At 40.3% G+C, this 15,970-nt stretch overlaps 1 protein-coding gene across 1 annotated transcript in view; it reads left to right on the plus strand.

Annotated features, from left to right (window-relative positions):
• Positions 1-2,575: 2,575 nt before the first annotated feature.
• greb1l (GREB1 like retinoic acid receptor coactivator) overlaps positions 2,576-15,970 on the plus strand; it is a 237,229-nt gene continuing 223,834 nt past the window's right edge. Inside the window, exon 1 of the mRNA XM_041188959.1 lies at positions 2,576-2,662. The gene's annotated coding sequence lies outside the window, so the exon portion shown is untranslated. The remainder of the gene's footprint in view (positions 2,663-15,970) is intronic.

Raw genomic sequence — 15,970 nt, forward strand, 5'->3', positions numbered from 1 at the left:
GGGAATCATTTGACAGACCAGCCAGAAGTTAGTTGACTTTGGATGGGAATTTCCAGTCCTGCGGCAGCTGGGACCAGAAAATCCCGGCCATTGGCTTTGAGCCTGGGAGAAGCTTGCCTTGGATAGCTGTACCTGGCACAACCAAATAAAAAATGGTGCAGCCTCCTTTTGAAAGCAAGAGGCAGAGAGAAAATACAAGGAGAGGTAATCCCGAGCCAGCATCTCATCCAAACTCAATCGTCTGCAATATCCTGTTCTATTTGCAGCAGAACCTTCTTGGTGCAGATCAGCCTTAAATGTCACCTACATCCCATTGGATCCCTACCAGACACCCAGATAATGAACATGGTTATCTTCACCTCAAAAGACGAACAAGAACAGTTAAGTTTTTAGATACTTTGTGTGCTCCATTGAAACCTGCTATTAAAAGATTCCTATGGGATTTCCAATGTTAAATGTTTGTTGCTCTTAGATATAATAATTACTTGCTATGTCACCAGCTAGTGCTTTATTGAGAATTCCCATGTTAAATGACAGCACTCACTTGTAGCAATTATCTATCATGTCAGTAGGCAGTGCTGTATTATCTTGTCCCCAAAAGTTACTCAAAATTTTGAAAAAAAAAGTTTTTTTCTCAGAAACTGAAACTGCTGTTCAAGCTAACAAAGAATTAAATATTTTAGAATAGCTTGATTATATTTATCCATTAAATTGTCTTCTGCACTTTCAATTAAAGTTTTTACTTGAAGGTCTCAAGCTCTCTCAAAAATGTTGATGTGACACCTACACCCATTCTTTTGAGTGCTCCCCACCTCAAATGTGTCCCTGGCTGGGAGGGGACAGGAACATGAAGCCTTATGGACATGACTACCCCTTCCTGTGCTGATCGTCTGCCTCCTGCTTCAGGAATGCCACAGAAGTCCCGAAACAAACAAAAATTCAAAACTATGGATACAAAAAGACTTATTGGTCCATAGAGCTTATTTCAAAAAATTAATGACGCAAATGAGCATAATAACCCTCAGTGATTCCTTCCATCGCATGTCATGCAAGTTCCAACAACAGGCAAAAAAAATTAAAAACCCCAGGGCAATTAAGGGGAAACAAAATCTGGCAGGTTTCTCTGCGACCCCTTAAGACGATTAAAATGAATTCTGGAGATCATAGTGACCATGAGGTACATACCAAACATCTCAGCTGACTTTTGTACACAGTGCTATTAACCACAGAAAGTAACTTCTCCATCTTTTTAATGTTACAGTGAATATCAAGGGGCTGGAGATCCAGTGTGATTGGTTTCTGGCCTGGTTTTACGACCTTAGCTCCCAGGCAGTAAGTGTTCCCCTCAGCACTTATCACAGAAAAATAAAGCCAACTGTCATTAAGTATCCTAGAGTAGCAGATCTCCTGTGATATTGCTTGTAGTGAACTGGAGTATACTTTGCTTGACTTTTTTTATGACAAAGTAAATGGTCCTCCCCATGTGAATGGTAAGTTTAAAAAGCTACAAGTCTCTAATATAGTAAAGGTAAAACAGAGATTCCTAGTTTTCTAAAACATTAATAGGGATAGTTTTTGTATTTTAGTTAATTACTTTAATTATATGGTTCTCTTTTGGTGGATTTTGTTGAACCAACCACACTGAAGTGAAAGGTAAGTTAAAAGAAACTCCTACGCATTCATGGACACTCAAATAGCAGCTTAATGAATGACAAGTTAATCTTTGTTTTTACTGTTATTGGTTGAAGGATTATGGAGCCATATGGAAGCTGTTTTGTGATTTTTTTTTTGTGTTCCAGTGAATTGTGTCATTTTTATTTTTGGAAGTCAGGTTGAATATAATTCCTAAGTAGCACATCCTCAATTAAAGTGATTCAGGTATTTTTTACCCTAGTGACAGAAGGTGGGAGTAATCCTATTGCATCTGCAAAGAATGCTTCATTATCTTGGCAACAAAGTCAGACTGCAGGTACTGGCAGTACACAAGTTGAACTAAATGAGCTGAGCCAAATATGGTGGTTTTGGTTGAGATCCAGAAGCAACTCCATCTGTAATAAACAGTTTTATTTTTTCTGCTTAGGACTTGAGTACATAATCTAGGGTAAAACTTCAATGAATACTGAGGTTGTGCTGAACTTTTGGTTGTGGCTGTTTTCCTCTTTTGTTAAATTAAAGCTACATTGCTTCCTGTTCCGATGAATCTAAAATACCCAATGGCATTGTTCAAAGAAGAGTAAGGGAGTTTGTCCAGTTTTCTTGTTGGCACTCCCCCCTCAACCAATACCAACAAAAGCAGATTAACCGGTTATTTATTTATCTCACTGCTGTTTGTGGAACCTTGCTGTTGGCAAGTTGATAGCTTTGTTTGCAAACATAAGAAATGAGCTAGAACTTCAAAAGTAATTTATTCATTGGGAAGGCCTTTGGGATATCCTGAGGACGTAAAAGATGTTTTTAAATGCAAGTTTGTTCTTTCTTTAATGTCTAGGCATTATTGATTCTGTCCCAGCAATGTTACACTATGGCTCAATGCTCTTTTTTAATAGGATATCTTTGCATTAATTGGATTATTCAAACAAAGTTGAGGAACAATTGATGCATACCCAGATTAAACATTAACAAGTGAAACAAAATGTTGATACACCAACACTCCATGCCAATGGTAAGAGGTGGATTTTTTTTATTCATTCAAAAGATATGAGTGTTGCTGGCAAGGCCAGCATTTATACAGGCTTTCAAGTTCTCTCTATATGCAGTTCCTGAATTAACTCTCAGCATACTTGAGATTTCCATGTAAAGGAGGGAAAATGACTAGAGAGCACACCCGTGGCTGATCGTTAATTTAAAATAAATGTAGAACTGATAAATGAGGAATATTGCAAAAACCAAAATAGGGAACAGGAAAAATACGAAACAATTCACCTTTCCAAAAAGTGTTGGCATGGATTCTTTTAGTTTAAACCTCTAATATCCCTTAAACAAGAGATAATATTAAGATCAGGGATTAAAAAAAAAACGTGTATTCCTACAGAAATCAATGTCATAAGGAACATCAGTTAGGGTTGCAGAAAGACCACTTTACGTTCATCTAGCTCCTCCTGTCGGGAGACATTTATGTTGCCTTGTGTGAGAGAGAAATCTCAATCCTGCATCATATCAACTACACTGTCAGGTTACACTGACATTGTGCAATAAATTACATTGGCACCTCCATCCCCAATATGATAACACTGTATTTGGGCCCATTGAATAAAATATGTTCTACAGCATACATTTCTAATTATAGTGAATAACTCAGGGATTCATAAACATATGGTTCTGTCAGACCCAAGAGTGTCATACTTCAGTTCTGTGCTTAAGTTAATTAATGAGACTATGCTTCATTAATATAGTTCTGTTTTTGACTCCTCTACAGGTTTTTACCAGATAATTTTATTATGCTATCTCTCAATATCTAGTCCATAGCATTTGAGTTTTTTAATAAATTGGCTCTCACTCCATGGCCTTGCAGATCATATATCAGCTGTGACTGATCAAATGAGTTACCACCTCTAAGCTTCCAACAATATCTGAACCAGATATTAGAAGATTTGAAGAAAAGAGAACAATAATACTGCTTCTGCCATTTTGTTTTTTCCCTGTCAATAGGGAAGTATAATTAGCAATTCCATTAAGACTGGTGACTCAGCAGAGTTTGTGGGTACAAATCTATATCCCATCATTTTGAGTATTGGCCCACCACCATACTGTATATGGACAAATAAATAATACATCTCAGTTCCGAAGAAGTCATATTGGACTCGAAGTGTTAACGCTGTTTCTCTCTCCACAGGTGTTGCCAGATCTGCTGAGTTTTCCCAGCACTTTTTGTTTTTATTTCAGATTTCTAAAAATGTAGTGTATTGCTTTTATTAAAGAACAGATTTTATGTGCTTCTAAAATTTCACACACAATTAAAGATATTACTAAACATAAACTATAATCTCAGTGATGTTTTCCATTACCCACTAATCCCCCATTTACTTTATCATGCTGCTGTCAATGACAGCCCTGACTTTAGCAACAAAATGATAAATTAAGTGAGGTGGCACTGCTTCAGGGAACATCAAGGCATGATACTCCTGGTAACACAACTGTTACTACTGAAAGCAGAGGCTGCCTGCTTTTTGGCTGCTAGCCTTCATACGAAGGTCACCAACTCAATTTTTCACTCTCTGACCTTAACAAAACAGATTGGTTGTGGGCAGGATTTTCAACTATTGGTACCAGTTGGTAACAAAGAATGGGCAACTGGCAGATGAAAATCTGATGGATAACTTGGATGCCTATTTTCCCGCCTGCTTCAAATTTCAGACAAGCTTTTAAATAGACACTTGGCACTCCAGGTGGGAAGCTCTTTAAATAGGAAAATAAATAGGATTGCAATTTTACTTATGAACAAACAAGGGTCATGCATGCTGGTCTCATGTGTATGGCCTAACTGCTGTAGCCCTCTCAGGAAAAGATAAAACACCTGCACATATAATTCCCATATAAATAGGCCTTTAGTGTATTTACTCCAGAGTCCACTAAAGCAGAAAAGTTTGAAAACCCAGCAAACTACAAATTTTAACCATTTAGTTCTGAACTCATAAAACTTATAACAATATGTTTTAAGTCTTCATTAGCGCATATATATAGCGACAGTAGCAAATGTTAAATACACCATAGGAATGGAATCTTGTACTGTGCATTATTGGAAACTAAAATGCAGCACATATATTGGTTTATACTTCATTATTTCCTTTTCTTGAATAGCCCAATCGTTCTACATCTCAGTTTGTGTTGTGAGATTTAATTCCTTAATGGCATCAAGCCACAAGCATCTTGGGAATTTGAAGTCTGTGTAGCTAGAAACAGATGTGAGCTTTAAGTAACACCACGAAGAAAGTGAGCTTCAGCCAATCTATTGTGAAAAAGGGAAAATGACAGACTTCTGACTTATTAGCCAAGATTGATTTTATTTTGCTGCTTCAAGACATTGAGAGAACCTTGTGTGGCCAACACCAAAAGGCTGGGAAATTGAGAAGATTAGAATCTCTTAAAGGTTTACAAGTTGGTGACTGTATTACAGTGAGTTTAATTAATGGTGGAAAAGGAGTAAAAACAAAGGATGAACGTATTAAGAAGAATATAGTGGGGCTGTGGTTAGCGGTCAAAGGACTTGGCTTCCACTGTAATTAGATAAAAATACTAAAATATCATTATCTTCTGGTGAATTGTTCAGCATATCAGGTTTAGGTGGATGAGGTGAAATGTTAGATACAAAAATGCATTATGGTTTGAAAAAATATGTTCTAACAACTGGTGACCACCATGCTGCCCACTTAGGCAAGGTTAACAGCATTGATTAGCAGCCTGCTCTGTGATTTTCCCCCCATCCCTGTTTTCCTTCCTCTTCAATGCTGACTGGTTTTAGCTGGAGGTGGTATTCAGTTTCAATTCCTGCTTTATTCCCACATTCCCCACCATATGCCATAATGGGGTGCTTTTCAAATCTAGTGGCCTGGCTAATAAATAACCAAATTTAACCTCAACTGTGGCTTGATAGCTTCAAGGAGGGACATACCTTGGGACCATCAATGACAAACCCTCTCATCAAAAGATGAGTGTTCATAGCACTTGTCTGTCTTGGAGTTGCCATTTAAAATAAATAAAAATGCATGAAGTCTTCAACACTTGTATGACAAGAATTTTTGCTAGATCTTGTTAACTGTTTGTAAAGTCAATGCACATAAAGTGTATTGGGATGACGTTTTTGAACGAGGGACCCCCCCCCCCCCCCCCACCAAACAATGGAGCCTGCATGGGGTTTGCAAAGTTAAGGCAAAAACACCCTGTGGTTCTTCCCAACTCATATTGCAGTTGGAGTTAATATCTGATGTATATACGTGTCAGAAATATCTTTAATTTGCGTGAATTAGTTTGGATTATCTTTAATAGGTGAAATGGATAACTCATTGCTAGGTGATAAGTTTGGGAAGGGAGAAGCTCAGCAGCAACAACAGCAGCTTATGAAATTAACTATTTCAGTGGACTTTACCAGTTGGAGAGGTAGACACCAAACAGGAAGTGAAGGAATGTTGGAAAGTTAGGGGAATTGAAGGCTTGGTTGAAGTGATGTGTTTTTAGGTATCTCTCAAATATAGCAAAACAAAGTGGAATTTGAAGAGAATTCCATAGATATAATAGTTGAAATATTGGCCTCTGTTGATGAAATGGAGAGAGGGAATCAAGCAATAATCGAGTCTAGGTTGGCTGTAGAACTGAAGAACACTTGCACACAATGTGGTCCAGTCTATGGAGGGACTAGAAAACAGGGAAAATTCCAAAATCAATTTGCTGGAGTCCATTGAAGACAGGAATAATAGGTGTGCAAGGCCCTGTGTTGCCTCCTTTTGTGAAGGCTTGCTGAACTATGTGACCGCACGGGCCTTTCCCGGGATCAAAGGCCCCGAGGGAAGAAGTCCGACCACCAGCCCCCACTCCGAGAGCTGTGGGCCAATTAGAGCCGGCAGCTGTGCATTGCAGGCATGGCCAGCGGGAACAGTGGCAGCTGCCAGAAATTCACCCACCAAAGGAGTGGGATCGTTGTGGGACCCAGGCCAAAGGTCAGTGAGGGCAGAATGGGGAGGAGGGGAGGGGAGTTGGAGGCAAGGGCAAGAGGGTGGCTCTCAGTGGCTGCCCTCCACCTACCCAATGCCAGGTTTTTCAGTTAGGCACTGAGTACCTTTGAATGATGGCCCCTACCCCATCAGCCCACTTCTGGCTTCCCAGATTGCGATTCCCCCATCTATTTCAGATGAAGTTACATTGTTTCATAGTTTGCCATTGTGAGATTTGAACTCTTGATCTTGGGGTTACAAACCCAGTACCATAACCACTTGGCTATTTAGGCCAAGCCCGCGATTCCCCCATCCTGTAGTGATGGGATGAGGCCTTTAAGTGGGCATTAATTACCCACAAGGGCCTCAATTGTCAGCAGGTGGGAAGGCCTTCCACAAGCCTTCCCGCCACAGACTTAATCAGGGCAGAGGTGGGAAGGCAGCAGGTTCCCCACCTTCCACCAGATTAAATGCCCTTCCGCTTCCAAACATGCCTCGGGAAGGCATTAACTTCCACCCTTTGGGTGGGAAAGGACAAGAGTTGTGGAGCTCAGGACTTAGTTAAGTTTGTGAAAGCCAGTGAAGAGAACATTTAAGAAATCATCGCTTGGGGTAGTGGAAGACATAGGAAAAGACGTTAGCAGGAAAAAACAATACCTTGTGTTTATAAAGCACCTTTTAATGTGTTAAAATGCCCCAAGGTGTCTCACAGTGAAATAGGTGAAATGGCACTTAGTCAAAAAATGAGGAATTAAATGTTGGTGTCTAATGGCTAGCTTATGGAAATGCAATTTAGGAAGGATCTTAAAAGAGGATAGCAAATTTCATGCAGGGCATTCCAGACATTAGGACCTAGGTGACTGAAGGCATGGCCATCAGTGGTGGAATGAAGAGAGGGACAGATGTACAAAAATCTTGGTCAGGAGAGCATTAGCCTATTCAAGATGGGAGGTAACAGAAGCATTACTGACTGTTTCATTGGTGGATGGGATGAGTTAAGGACAGAGGTGGGTAAAATTACGGAGATGGAGGTGGCATTCTTTGTGGCATGTGAACCAGACCCTTGCATTTCAACTAGGGCTGCTGAAGTTAAGAAGAGTTTGCTTTGACTTGGCATATTGGCCGGGGTATAATCAGTGGTAGAGGTCGAAAGACAGTGGGTCTTCATATGCTTTAGCTTTGGCTCTATGTTGGACAACAATATGGCAGCAGAAAGGTCTGGATAGGTGCTAGAGAGGTAAAGCTGAAGGCCATCAACAGATGTATGGAAGTTGCCTGCATAGCTTTGAATGATGTCATCAAGGAGCAGTATGTAGGTGATGAAGTGGAAGGGACCAAAAATGGGTCCTTGGGTGACTCAAGAAATCATGATATTGTTTTTGAGGGTGGAGACCTTCTGCAGGGAAACCTGGAGATTGTTAATCTGCCAGCAGACCCCTGAGGGACAGTAGAATGTGAGGTTAGTAAAATGGGAAGGAAATTGGTCAGATTAGCTCCTGGCACATGCATTGGGCATGATAGTCAGCAAGAGGAAGCAACGTGGCATTTGGAGATATTGAATCAAAGAATCATAGAATGTTATGACACAGAAGGGGGCCATTTGGCTGTGTCTGTGCCAGATAAAAAGAACTATCCGGCCTAATCCCATTTTCTTGGTCAATAACCTTATGGTTATGGCACTTCAAATGCATATCCAATTTTTATCTAAGTGTGATGAGGATTTCTGCCTCTACCAACCTTTCAAGCAGTGAACTTCAGACTCCCACTACCCTCTGGGTGAATAAAATTCTCCTCAACTCCCCTCTAATCCTTCGACCAACTACTTTAAATCTATGTCCTCTAATTATTGACCTTTCTGATAAAGAAGGGTGAGGATCCTAGCCATTCAATGTAGGCCCCTCATAATTTTATACACCTCAGTTAAATCTCCCCTCAGCTTCCTGTTTTAAAAAGAAAATGTTCCCAACCTATCCAATCTTTCCTCATAGGTAAAATTCTTCAGTATCGTTTATTGTGTATTCCCTTGCCTTGTTTGCTCTCCCCAAATGCATAACTTCAAATTTCTCTGTATTGAATTCCATTTACCACTTTTCTGAACCACCTGACCAGTCCATTGATATCTTTCAGCAGTGGAGAGTTTCTTCCTCGCTCCCAACCACATAGCTAATTTTGATTCATGTGAAAGTTTCTTAATCATGTTCCCCACATTTAAGTCTAAATCATTTAGATGTATCCAGTTCAGATTTTAACTTTTTCCTCCTTTGCTTCTCTTAGCATGTTATGACCCAGCATTTGGTAAAGCTGAGATATTTAAAAATCCCAGAGGGAAACTTTAAACAACTGTCATTTTCATTTGGTATGTTTGAGATGCAACTCTGAATTCAGTTATAAAACCACCAATTCCCGAAAGGTTTTTCTATCAAACTACATGAGACATTTATTAATTTATACATGGCTACAAATTACTACTATCATAACTTTTAACAAACTTCCAAACTAATCTCCATTAAGGCAACAGTAACCCATAGACTTTAAGCAGACACCAGGCAAAGCATTTTCACCTTACAAATTCAAAATGAAGTTCCTTTCCCTTTGCAGACAGTTGTAGGTTTACAGCTGCTTTGATGTTACATGCCTCTGCTCCGCACACACAAAACTGCTGTCTGTTATACCCAGCACTTCTCTTTGAGTGTGAATTCTCATTGTATCACCAGCCCCTTTGATAGTACCAATTTTATTAGTAATATAAACTTTGCTTGGTCTCTGCTAGCTAGGTGCCCTTCTTGAATGCTCTATTCAACAAAATGCACTCTACCTTACTCTGGTTACGTCTCAAAACTAGTATACATCAAAGCACCCAGACTAATGGAATTAAGTCTAACCCACAGACTAAACCTTTATTTTTTTTAAAATAATTTCCAACAATATTATAAACATTAATCTTCATGACAAGCAACCAACTATTAAGGACATACAAACAAGGAGCAAGAGTAGGCTATTCGGCTCCTCGAGCCTGCTCTGCCATTTAATAAGATCATGGCTGATCTGATAGTAACCTCAAATCTGCATCCCACCTATCCCTGATAACCTATCACCCCCTTGCTTAGCAAGAATCTATCCACCTCTGCCTTAAAAATATTCAGACTGCTCCTGCCACCTTTTCAGGTAGAGTTTCAAAGACTCATGACCCTCTGAGAGAAAATGTTTTGCCTCGTCTCTGTTTTAAATGGGCAACACATTTTTAAACAGTGACCCCTAGTTCTAGATTGTCCCACAAGAGGAAACATCCATTGCACATCCACCCTGTCAAGACCCATCAGGATCTTATAAGTTTCAATCAAGTCACCTCCTAGTCTTCTAAACTCCAGCGGATACAAGTCTAACCTGTCCAGCCTTTCCTCATAAGACAACCTGCCCATTTCAGGTATTAGTTTGGGAAACCTTCTCTGAACTGCTTCCAATGCATTTACATCCTTCCTTAAATAAGGTGACCAATACTGTACACAGCACTCCAAATGTGGCCTCACTAGCACGCTGTGTAACTGAAGCATAACCTCCCTACTTTTGTATTCAATTCCCCTCACAATAAATGATAACATTCTATTAGCTTTCCTAATTACTTACTGTACCTGCATACTAGCCTTTTGCGATTCTGGCATTAAGACACTCAGATCTCTCTGCATCTCAGAGTTCTGCAATCTGTCACCATTTGGATAATATGCTTCTCTTTTATTCTTCCTACCAAAATGGACAGTTTCACATTTTCCCACATTATACCCCATTTGCCAGAACTTTGCCTGCTCACTTAACCTCTCTATATATTTTTGTAGCCTTCTTTTGTCCTCTTCATAATTTACTTTCCTATCTTTGTGCATTCGGCAAATTTGGCAACCATCCCATCCATCCCTTCATCGACGTCATTTGTATAGTGGTAACAGTTGAGGTCCCAACACTGACCCCTGTGGCACACCACGTTATATCTTGCCAACCTGAAAAAGACCCATTTATGCCTACTCTTTGCCTCCTGTTAGCCAGCCAATCTTCTATTCATGCCAATATGTTACCCCCCCCCCCCCCCCCCCCCCCCCACTATATCACGAGCTTTTATTTTCCGCAATAACTTTTTATGTGGCACTTTATCAAATGCCTTCTGGAAATCTAAGTACAGTACATCCACCTTTATCCACAGCACATGTTACTTCCTCAAAGAACTCCAATAAGTTGGTTAAACATGATTCCCCTTTCATAAAACCATGTTGATTCTGCCTGATTATCTTGAACTTATCCAAGTGCCCTGCTATAGCTTCTTTAATAATAGCTTCTATTATTTTCCCTATGACAGGTGTTAAGTTAACTGGCTGAGGTTTCCTGTTTTCTATCTCCCTCCTTTTTTGAATAACGGAGTTACATTTGCTATCTTCCAATCCAATGAGACTCAGTAATGTTATAATGGACCAATCAGAGAATGCCAAGATGCGAAAGAATTCGAGGGGAATCAGAGCTGGGATGGTGGCAAGAGAGAAGGAAGGCTGCAGGATAGTGATCGGTTTGACTGGAGATCGGGGGAGTGAATTTGATAAGAGAAGAGAGGTGATAAGTAGCATAATTGGATGAAGAGATTGGAAGAAAAGAGGAGAACATGGCTAAAGAAGGACGAAAAATTTAAACAAATAGAATAGATTAATAGAATAAAGAATTAATGGGCCTGAGGAGTTACCAATATGTTGTCACAAAACAGGTTTATTCTTTATTATGATTTCAGAGGGCAAATTGGCAGGCTGGTTGACCATGATAGCTGTTGTTTCTTTATGCATGTCAATCACCACAGGGAATTTGGAATAAATATACTTGACAAGAATTAGATGAGAACTTTCGTAGTTATAAAACTGAAGATTAGGGAAAGGCAGTTCAAAAATTTCCCAAAGTTTAAAAGATTGGATGTTAAGAAGAGGCCATGGTGGGATGAAGTTCAATTATTGATAGCATATGGTCCACTTGGAGAAGGTACCAAGACAGACAGAATGTGGTAGGGATCTCAGTGGCTAATATTTTGGGGATGCAATAAGGCAGTCTTGCTGGATGTAAAGCTTTCAGCTGAATGCTAAAGTTGTGCGTCATTGAATTCAAGCAGTTGGTTAGGAAGGTTGATGGATTCAGAGTTGGCATCACGCAGGCACTGGCAAAGGTACAAGAATGTCTTAAGTTTTGCTGATGTTAGGATGTAGGAATTTGAACTAATCCAATACTTAATGTTGAGAACGGTTTTACTGAATGTGTAGTGCAGTGAACGGAAAGCGAGAAATCTCATGTGAAATCCAAGAAGGTTTCATGCACTAAGTAACAGAAGGTGAATGTCCTTTGTCTTTCAGCTAAAAAAATGAGAAATCGTGAGTTTGAAATATTAATTTCAAAAAGATATGCATGGTAGAAAATGGAATAGGGAATGGATTGTTTGAACAAATTCCAGATCATAAATGGTGATATTTTTAGAATGCCTGTATGAAAAACGCACCTTTATTATCATTAATTTGAGACGTTTGATCGGATCTATTAAAAATAATGTTACTCTGTTACTAATTTTTAAAAATTTATTCTTTCACGGGGTGTGGGCATCACTGGCTAGGCCCACCCTAATTGCCCTTGAGAAGGTGGCAGTGAGCTGCCATCTTGACCTGCTGTAGCCCATGTGCTGTAGGTACATCCACAGTGCTGTTAGGAAGGGAGTTCCAGGATTTTGACCCAGCAGCAGTGAAGGAATGGTGATATATTTCCAAGTCAGGATGGTTCCCCTTGGAAGGGAACTTGCAGGTTCCAATGCGTCTCCTACCCTTGTCCTTCACGGTGGAAGAGGTTGCAGGTTTGAACGGTTTAACGAGCCGTGATCAGCTGTTGTAGTGCATCTTTTACATGGTACACTCTGCTGCCACTGTGTATTGGTGGTGGAGGGAATGAATGTTTAAAGTGGTGGATGGGTGCCAAACAAACTGGTTGCTTTGTCCTGAATGGTGTCAATTTTTTTTGAATGTTGTTGGAGCTGCAGTCATCCAGGTCAGTGGAGAATATTCCATCACACTCTTAACTTGAGTCATGTGGACAGGCTTTGAGGAGTCAGAAGGTGAGTTACTTGCCTCAGCATTCCCAGCCTCTGACCTGCTCTTGTAGTCACAGTATTTATATAGCTGGTGTAGTTCAGGTTCTGTTAATGGTAACCCCCGGGATGTTGATAGTGGAGGATTCAGCAACAGTAATGCCATTGAATGTGAAAGGGGAGATGGTTAGTTTCTCTCTTTCAATATTGTTGAATATTCTGAGCAGAATCTTAAATATTTGTCAAATATATTTTCAGAGATTCTTGAACTTCCCCATGAGGTTATCGCTGGAAGTGAGGTAAATTAGGGCACAAGGATGATGGTGAATATAGTAGTCGAGAAATTTCTCAGATTCTCTCCTGCTTTATTGGCATTAATTAGCTAGAATTGCAGCAAAATTCTTTGAAGTCTAAAGACGTAATTGGACTTAGGAACATAGGAGCAGGAATAGGCCATTCAGCCCATTGAGCCTGCTCTATCATTCAATATGGTCGTGGCTAATCATCCACTTCAATGTCTTTTCCTACATTATCTCCATATCCTTTTATGTCATTGGTATTTAGAAATCTGTCAATCTCTACTTTAAACTTACTCAATGGCTGAACTTCCGCTACCCGCTGGGGTAGATAATTCCAAAGATTCACAACCCTTTGAGTAAAAAAAAAATCCCCCTCATCTCGGTCCTAAGTGACTTCCCCCTTATTTTGAAATTGTGTTGCCTGGTTGTCCATTTTCCAACCAGGGAAAACACCTTACCTGCATCTACCCTGTCTAGCCCTTTAAGTATTTTGTACGTTTCAATGCGACCATCTCTTGTTCTTCAAAACTCTAGAGAATTCAGGCCCAATTTCCCCAATCTCTCTTCATAGGACAGTCCTGCCATCCTGGGACCAAGTCTGGTGAACCTTCATTGCACTCCCTCTATGGCAATAATATCCTTCCTAAGGTGAGGATACCAAAACAGCACACAGTACCCCAGGTGTGGTCTAACCAACGTTCTATACAATTGAAGCAAGACTTCACTACTCAAATCCTCTTGTAATGAAGGTTAGCATACCGTTAGCCTTCCTAATTGCTTGTTGCACCTGCATGTTAGCACTTATGGACAAGGACACCCAGATCCCTTTGTACATCTACACTTTAATTTCTCACTATTTAAGATATACTCTGTACATCCATTCCTCCTGCCAAAGTGGATAACCTCACATTTTTCCACATTATGGCCTGAATTTTTAGCTCGGCAGGCAGGTGTGATCGGCAGGCCCGCGATCAGCTGGGAAATGGACTGCCAATCGCGATCGGCCCCCCCACCGCGATTTCACGTCAATTAACAGCCAGCCAGCATGAAGCTTGTGCTGAAAAGCTCAGTGCTGCCGGGGTGGGGGCAGGAGGAGGGCGGGCAATGACATAAACACGGGTGTGGGCGAGCACTGAGAGAAAGCTCCCTGAAGGCAGAGAGCTGCCTCAGGGAGCTGCAGACCTGAAAATGTTCCAATAAAGTTTTAAAAAGCAGAAAATAAATCTCTGAGCATCACAATCAGGCACCTGAAAATATAGATGATAAAAAAGCTGCCCACAGATTTTTACTTTTACTCCATTTCATTACGGAAACCTCATTCCACCCTTGGATGAAGTTTGATGAAAAATGTAAAGGCTGCCTGGCTGATTTGTCCATCCGCCAATCGTAAGGTTGGACAGGCAATGAAAAATAGCAGACAATGGTGCCGTTAATGGGTTTAATTGCCCTTTTAGTTGTTGGCGGGAGCGCTTCTGACTTTTACGTGCGCCCGCTGAGTGAAATATCACGTGAGTGCGCAATGATGTCAGGATGCTCGCCCAATTTCATCTCATGCGATTTCACACCCGATTGGGTTGGGCGCAGGCCCACCTGATCAACATAAAATTCAGCCCCATATTCCATCTGCCATGTTCTTGCCCACTCACTAAGTCTGTCTAAATCCTCTTGAAGCTGCTTTGCTTCTTCTCATAACACACATTCCCAACTCGCTTTGTGTCATCCATGAACTTGGAAATATTACATTTGGTCCCCACATCCAAATCATTGACATATATTGTCAACATCTGGGCCCCCAAGTACTGATCTTTGCGGTACCCCATTAGTCATAGCCTGCCAATGCAAGAATGACCTATTTATTCCTACTCTCTGTTTTCTCCCTGTTAACCGATCCTTAATTCATGTCAGTACATTACCTCCTATCCCATGTGCTTTAATTTTGCTAACCAACCTCCTGTGGAAGACTTCATCAAAGACTTTCTGAAAAGTCAAGTACACTAGGTCCACTGACTCCCCCTTGTCAATTCTGTTAGTAATGTCTTCAAAAAACTCCAAAAAGTTTGTCAAACATGATTTCCCATTCATAAATCCATGTTGGCTGTGCCCAATCGGGCCATTATTATCCAAGTGTCCATTTATCATATCCTTTATAACAGATTCCAGCATTTTCTCTACTACTGATGTAAGGCTAACAGGTCTGTAGTGCCTTGTTTTCTCTCCCTTCCTTCTTAAATAGTTCATGACTTAGTTTATGACTCAGAACAAAAATATACTCCAGTGAGGAAGGAAATAAATACAATAACTATCACTAGAGGAAAAAGTACTAGGGAAACTAATGGGGCTAAAGGCTGATATGTCCCCTGGACCTGATGGGTTACACCCTAGGATATTAAAGGAGGTAGCTACAGAGATAGTGGATATATTGGTAGTAATCTTCCAAGAATCCTTAGATTCTGGATTGGAAAACTGCCAAAATAACACCCTTATTCAAAAAAGGAGGGAGACAAAAAACAGGTAACTATAGGCCGGTTAGCTAAACATCCGTAGTTGGGAAAATGTTAAAGTCTATTATAACAGATATAACAGCAGAGCATTTAGAAATGCATAATATAATCAAGCAGAGTCAGCATGGCTTAATGAAGGGGAAATCATGCCTGACAAATTTATTAGAATCGTTTGAGGTAGCAAGCAGGATAGATAAAGGGGAACCAGTAGATATAATATATTTGGATTTCTAAAAGGTGTTCGATAAGGTACCGTACATAAGGCTACTTAATAAGAAAAGAGCCCAAGGTGCTGGGAGTAGTATACTAGCATGGATAGAGGATTGGCTAACTAATAGAAGACAGAGAGTTGGGGTAATGGGGGCATTTTCAGGATGGCAGCCTGTAACTAGTGGCTGGGTCCACAGTTATTTACAATATATATTAATGATTTGGATG

Source organism: Carcharodon carcharias, chromosome 6 (assembly GCF_017639515.1).
Source record: "Carcharodon carcharias isolate sCarCar2 chromosome 6, sCarCar2.pri, whole genome shotgun sequence".
NCBI lineage: Eukaryota > Metazoa > Chordata > Chondrichthyes > Lamniformes > Lamnidae > Carcharodon > Carcharodon carcharias.